We start from the raw sequence: 6,000 nt of genomic DNA, 5'->3' as shown, positions 1-6,000 counted from the left end.
CTCCTCTTTATGGTACACACTAAGACAATGACCCTGTGGAGTTTCTAATCTCTTTCACAAACTTAGAAGGTCAAGTTCTTTTAATCTTCTTTAATAAGCCTAGTTTGTGTATCACCTAGGCTTATTACAGATAAAGATGTGTGTTGATGAAAAATAACCAGAAAATAATCCCAAAAAAAGACTTTTAGAGCTTGTTTTGACCTTCTCCTTTTCCTGGGTTAATAGCATCTTCTTCTTTCCTATTCCTAATAGAAATTTTCATAGCCTATTATTTAAATCCTCCAGACATGGAGATTTCAGCCTTGAATTCTGTCACTTAGCCATGTATCTTCACAGTTTTTCTTAGAAGAAAGATTTGCTTAAGATTTAAGCTTCATTATTGTGACTGCACTTTAGAGTCCATTATTACTGCCTTTGTAGACTCCCAGTCCTGTGATACAGAACAGTAGTGGTTTTCTCAGCAGCATATACAGGACAAACCTTAATTTTTCCTCCTTCCCTTGTTTCATAGAAATGCAAAAATTGTGAGTATTTTCTCTCTTTAGCGTTGCTGTTTGAGGTTTTTCAATTTCAATGCAGAGTATATGTGTTACCTGACAATAAGTGTCTGCCTGTCCATGCACCACTAACGTAATTAATTCCGTGTCACACTGAGGAGAAACTGAGGTATACATAGGTGAAACAGTCTTCCTAATTTTGGGATGGACAGAGCATGACTAATGGTTCTTAATAAGGAAAGGCATGCTGGAAAAGGAGTGACCAGACGAAGCAACTATAGAAATAAAGGGCAGGGCTGTGGGAAAAAAACATTCTGCTCATAGGTTCAAGTCTGATTTCTCCAGAAAAGACTGGGAGGCTGTAGCTGCTGACAGGCTGTTGTTCTTTACAGATACAGAATCTGCTGAGACAGGAAGGTGTGGAGATGGATAGCTAAGTTTTAACTTGCATGCAAAGCACTGCCAGGACAAACAAGCTTTCTGGATCATTTCCTAACAAGAAATCAGGATATTGTTTTACTTCAGGGAAGGCTGCTGAACTAATGATCTCCATGTCATACACAAACTCCCAGAGCTGAAACAATCCAGTAAAAATTATGGTCCTGTTCAGCAAAGAAAATGCTTGACTATATCCAGCTAAGGTGCACTTACACTATTTGGCTTAACTTTCTGCAGCTGTGTGTGGTATGAATGGAAATGAAATGTTTTATATGGTTTTGGGTCAGTACCCCTTCTACTGTGCTCCTTCTGAGTTGTGTAGCAGCTACAGCTACATATAAAAGAATAAAGTGGCTTCTCAAGCCCAGAATTTATCTTGTGAAAAAAGATTTTATTATGGTTATAAATCTGCAAGTTCCCACATTCCTTTAACCTTCAGCCTCCGTGTCTCTGGCATGGGACAGGGTTTTCCAGAGCAATGCCATACACCCAAGTGCCTGTGTTGTACAAACACATAAACAAAAAAGATGTGCTTGGTGTAACTGGAAGCATCTTGAAGTGAACTCTTTGTTAATAAACATGGAATCTTTGTGACAATTACAAAGAGAGACCCTGCATTCTTGAACTCTTGATTGAGTTTAACTCTGAATAAGAGCTTGAAATGAGAGAGCTGATTTTAAACACTGCTGTGAAATATTGGGTTGTTTATCTGGAGATTCAAACCAGACATGCTAGAAAGAGCATAGGACAAAGTATTACAAAGCTATACACACACAAAACCTGTCCTCAAATTCTTTGAAGTTTAGAGATAAAATAATCTTTTAAAGCTTTTTTTTTTTTTTTTTTTTTTTTTTTTTTTTTTTTTTTTTTTGTGTGTGTGTGTGTGTGTGTGTGTGTGTATGTGTTATTATTCTGAGTCTTCACTTTCTTTTCTATCCCTGCTGCAGATTTTCTTGTGGTGCTCCTGTCATTGACAGTGCGTTTCAAAGTCATGACTGGATAGCATCATAAACCCCTTATTTAGAGCATGCAGGAAAAAACAAAACATACCATGCAGTAGCCTGCCAGATATCTCTATTTCTGAAGCAGTTTTGGCTGAAGCTTACATCCAAATATTCACTGGTTGGAGAGGATTCTTGTGTGACAGATGGCTGATTGACCATGAACAGTAATACATCAGATAGCTCAATCCCCCAAAAACAATGATATGGTTATAAGGGCATGGAGAAAAAACGTTTTCTTTTGGCACTAAAAATTAATTTTCTTCCAATAATGTCAGTATGAGAGTGAATGAAGGCTGAACAGAAGGAGGAAAGAGTCTGAAGTACAAAGTATAGGAATGAGGGAATGAGGCTGAAGTACAAAAAAAGTTAAGGAAAAATCAAGTCCCATCTTTCTTACTTTAAAATTACACTAGACATTCATTATATAAATAAACTCATAATACAAAGATTTAAAATATTACATTTTAATTTTATTTATAAATTATATTTAATTTAATTTAATTTATAAATGGTTTTTATTTAAAAAATCATTCTATCAGATGATGAATTTATGACGAACTGACCCCTCAGACATGCAGAATTACTACATACAGACTGAATTACTCAGTTAATCCTCAGGACTGTGGCTACTGAGATAGGATCTTGTCAGTCCCCGTGGTATGTACTCACTTCACTGCATTGGGCAGCATTAACTGGACCCTCCACACACTCTCTGGCCCTGCAGCTAGGTGTCTCTTTTAAGCTCATGTCAGGGATTGGAGGATGGATTTATGTTGTGGGGATGCTGATCTCCAGCTCACCCACAGCTCAGCCTAGTGATGGATCCCATTGATCCCTGTCTGCAGAATGACTCCCTTGCTTCTTCTCAGACCTGCCTCATTACTCTGGACCTGCTCCACTATTGCCTAGCTGTGTCTTACCCTGGGTTGCCCTCATAAAATCTTGTCCTGATCCTGATCTGTGGATTTGCTTTGTGGCTTGACCTCAGACCTGCTATATTATCATGAATTCACCTGATAATCTGGATCCTTTGCTGACTATGGCTGCCATATCTGAGCCTGTGCTCCTCATATTCCTTGGGCAGTGTGGGGTTTGGGCTTTGCCCTGCCAGTCATGTATTGTGCTCAACTCCTGGCTCCCCTTCCCTTAAGGAACAGCCAGTCCTCACTGCATCCTGAAAGATCTATCCAAAGCACTGTTACCACTGTTGTTTTTCCAAAATACTCTATTCCAATTAGAGGAGAACTCAAACTACCTATGCTACATTTCAAAGACTTGATTGCAATCTCGTTTCTGCATAAAATACTGCAAACGCTTTATTGCAGAATATTTTAATGATTGGTAGTGAACAAAAGTTCATTATAGAATGAACTCCAATATAGAATAATTCTGTACTCCTGTTAGCTCATATGGGACTGCAAGCAGTGCATCCTAACTCTTGGGATGAATATGCTGTTATCTTGCACAGATTAATATAGTTTCTTTTTTTTCCTCTAAAAATATAACTCTGTATGTGGCAGTAATGCAGCTCTATTCTTTTAGTCAGAGTACTAGAGCTTTATTCTTTCCTACATCCATGATACCTATGCTAGCAGGATGGCCCAAGTTGCTTAAATGAGAAGGAGACAATTAAATTGACAGCTGTCTACTGGGATGTAGTGGAGCAAATAACTGTCAGTGCTTGAAAAAGAAACTGTGCTTCACGTATATGACAACATAGGCAATCTCTTTGAACAGGGAGAATAAAACTGTCTGTTCCCTGAAATAGTGTCTAACTATATCGGGAACACTCAGGTATGACTCTGAAAGCTGTGGCTTCAGTGATCACAAAATAAATAAAGAAATGAAAATACATTCCCACACACTCAAGCAGAACAGGGAAAATAGAAAGGATAAACACAGAGTTCAGTTTATTTACTTGGTTGCGGATGAAAGTCAGTGTCATAGCTTGGATTGTTTTTCAAATAGGTGAGGCAGTCTTTTGGTTGGAACCAGAAGAGAAGTGGTTTGTGTCAATGTGCCTCAAGAAATAAGCCAGACTTTCAGAATGTCCAAGTCTCACTTCAGTTTGAAACCTTAATTAAGTTGTTATTTCAGGGTCGTTAATGGAGACTTCTAAATTTAAGAACTTGGGACTAGTAGTTATCCAAAGCCATTCAGGTCAATAGCAGCTCCATGGACTTAAGCAAGCGTGAGATCAGGTCCTTAATGGGAGTATTTAGCTGCTATGTCCATACACAGAATAAATATGTAATCCATATGTAATGCATGTATTCCTATAGAATGAAGCCATATATTTTATACAGCTTTTCCTTCCTACCTAGCATTAATAAAGAAGGTTAAGCAGGTAATTTCTCTTTCTTTTTTTTTTCTTTCTCCTAAGGCAACCCGTTTTAGATACGAACAAAAACGTTTCTGCAAGTTAAAGATTACACAGTGAGTTATTAGCTTTAAACACTCTTCATTCCTGAAAGCTATGTGGTGAGACATTTTATGTTGGGGCAATTCCTCTTACATAAGAGAGTTTTTCTGCCAAGTTATTACCTCAGACCGTTTTTGTGTTGTAGGTGAATATTTATATAGAGATTTCTCTTCCTCACAAAAGGGCTGCTGGGGAGTTTGGATATCCAGAATATGGCAAAAGCAGAAATAAGGCAGTCTTGTGCCTGGAAAAATGAAGAAAAATATCTCCAACAAGAATAGACAAAGGGAAACCAAATGCTGACTTGTAATCCTGTCTCCTGTGAAGTTTTCCTCCCTTCTACTGCTTCCAGCATAAGCAGAGTTCTCTTGACACCTTGCAGAAACTTAGGAGCACCTGGCTGGCTCTCAAGGGTAAGTCTCAACTTGTCTATGAGTTCACCAGAAAAATACTGGCATGTTGTTCTACTTCAACCTGATTTCTTTTCAGTTTGCCTACAAAGGCTCTGGTCAGTGCAGTTTTTGCTTCTCAGAAATTCCACTAAATAAATGCTGATATGCTTGGTTTGCAACTTAAAGTGCCAAGTTAAGCAGCTGTCCTGAAGGTCTTGGGCTCCCTTGGGTGCCTGAGGTTTCTGTTTCCTTACAAAAAGAATAAAGACAACAAAAAGACATACTCCTTTATTTTTCCCTTTTCACTGGTTTGTTGGTCTGGGGACAGCATGTACTAGTTAAAAAGTTCAGCCCTTTGCTATTGTTATCCTAAATTGGTACTCTTTGGTCAGACAATTAGATCAGGCAACTAGAGGGCTCTGTTGTTAGGCTCTCTTTTAATGTGTATTTAGATTATGGGCAGCCTAAAAAGACTACTGTGGGTGTCTGGCTGGATTCACACAATAGGGTTCAGAACTACTCAGTCAAATTCACTTCTTTCCCTCCAGTCAGTAAAAAATATTTAGGTGTTTAACAGAGACGAAAGTGAGGAGTTTCTCACTAAACTGTAGTCAGACTTTTAAGAAGTCATGTCTATGAATGAACTGGAGGAAGGCTGAGAAATCCTGCAGAAGAAAAGTGCTTTGGCCCTGAAAAAGAGGTGTGAGCAAAGAACCTTTCAGACATTGGCTTGCTTCTCACTCCCACTGGAGTCAGTGAAGATGCCTGTAATTAATTTCAAAGGCAGAAAACCATGCCAGCATTTGTACAGAAGTATTTTTTGTATACTTCAATACATGGGACCTAAGTTTTGGCCCTTCTGTAGCTTATGTAATGGAGTAATCTCCAAGGAAAGGGAAAATTGGCTGCTACATAGACGTGGAAACATTCATTAATCATTGGATCAGCACTCTAAACATTTCCTGTTTATATCCAGAGTGACACTTCTTTAGATGATATTGCCAGCTTCAATTTGGCATCGATGTCTTATTTTGTAAAAACAAGCTGTTATCAAATTTAACAAAAATAGAATAGTTTCCATGAAGAAAAATTATTCTGAATGGCCTTTGGTTCAGATCATGTTTCAGAAAGAAAATTTTCTTCAAAAGTTTTGATCTAGCCACCTCAGACTGAAAAACTGAAGCGAAACTAGTTAGGGAGAAGAAAAAAAAAAAAAAAAAAAAAAAAGATTGAAATTGTCCTGTATT

The 6,000-nt window shown here is 38.0% G+C and overlaps 1 protein-coding gene across 4 annotated transcripts in view; it reads left to right on the top strand.

The window, feature by feature from the left end:
* The first annotated feature begins 4,496 nt into the window (after positions 1-4,496).
* Positions 4,497-6,000, top strand: part of LOC134563529 (leukemia inhibitory factor receptor-like) — an 86,088-nt gene continuing 84,584 nt past the window's right edge. For all 4 annotated transcript variants that reach the window (XM_063421511.1, XM_063421515.1, XM_063421514.1 and 1 more), the window contains exon 1: positions 4,497-4,774. The gene's annotated coding sequence lies outside the window, so the exon portion shown is untranslated. The remainder of the gene's footprint in view (positions 4,775-6,000) is intronic.

Source organism: Prinia subflava, chromosome Z (assembly GCF_021018805.1).
Source record: "Prinia subflava isolate CZ2003 ecotype Zambia chromosome Z, Cam_Psub_1.2, whole genome shotgun sequence".
Classification (NCBI taxonomy): Eukaryota; Metazoa; Chordata; class Aves; order Passeriformes; family Cisticolidae; genus Prinia; species Prinia subflava.
Note: the sequence above shows the minus strand (reverse complement) of the source record. Positions and strands in the feature narration are given on the sequence as shown.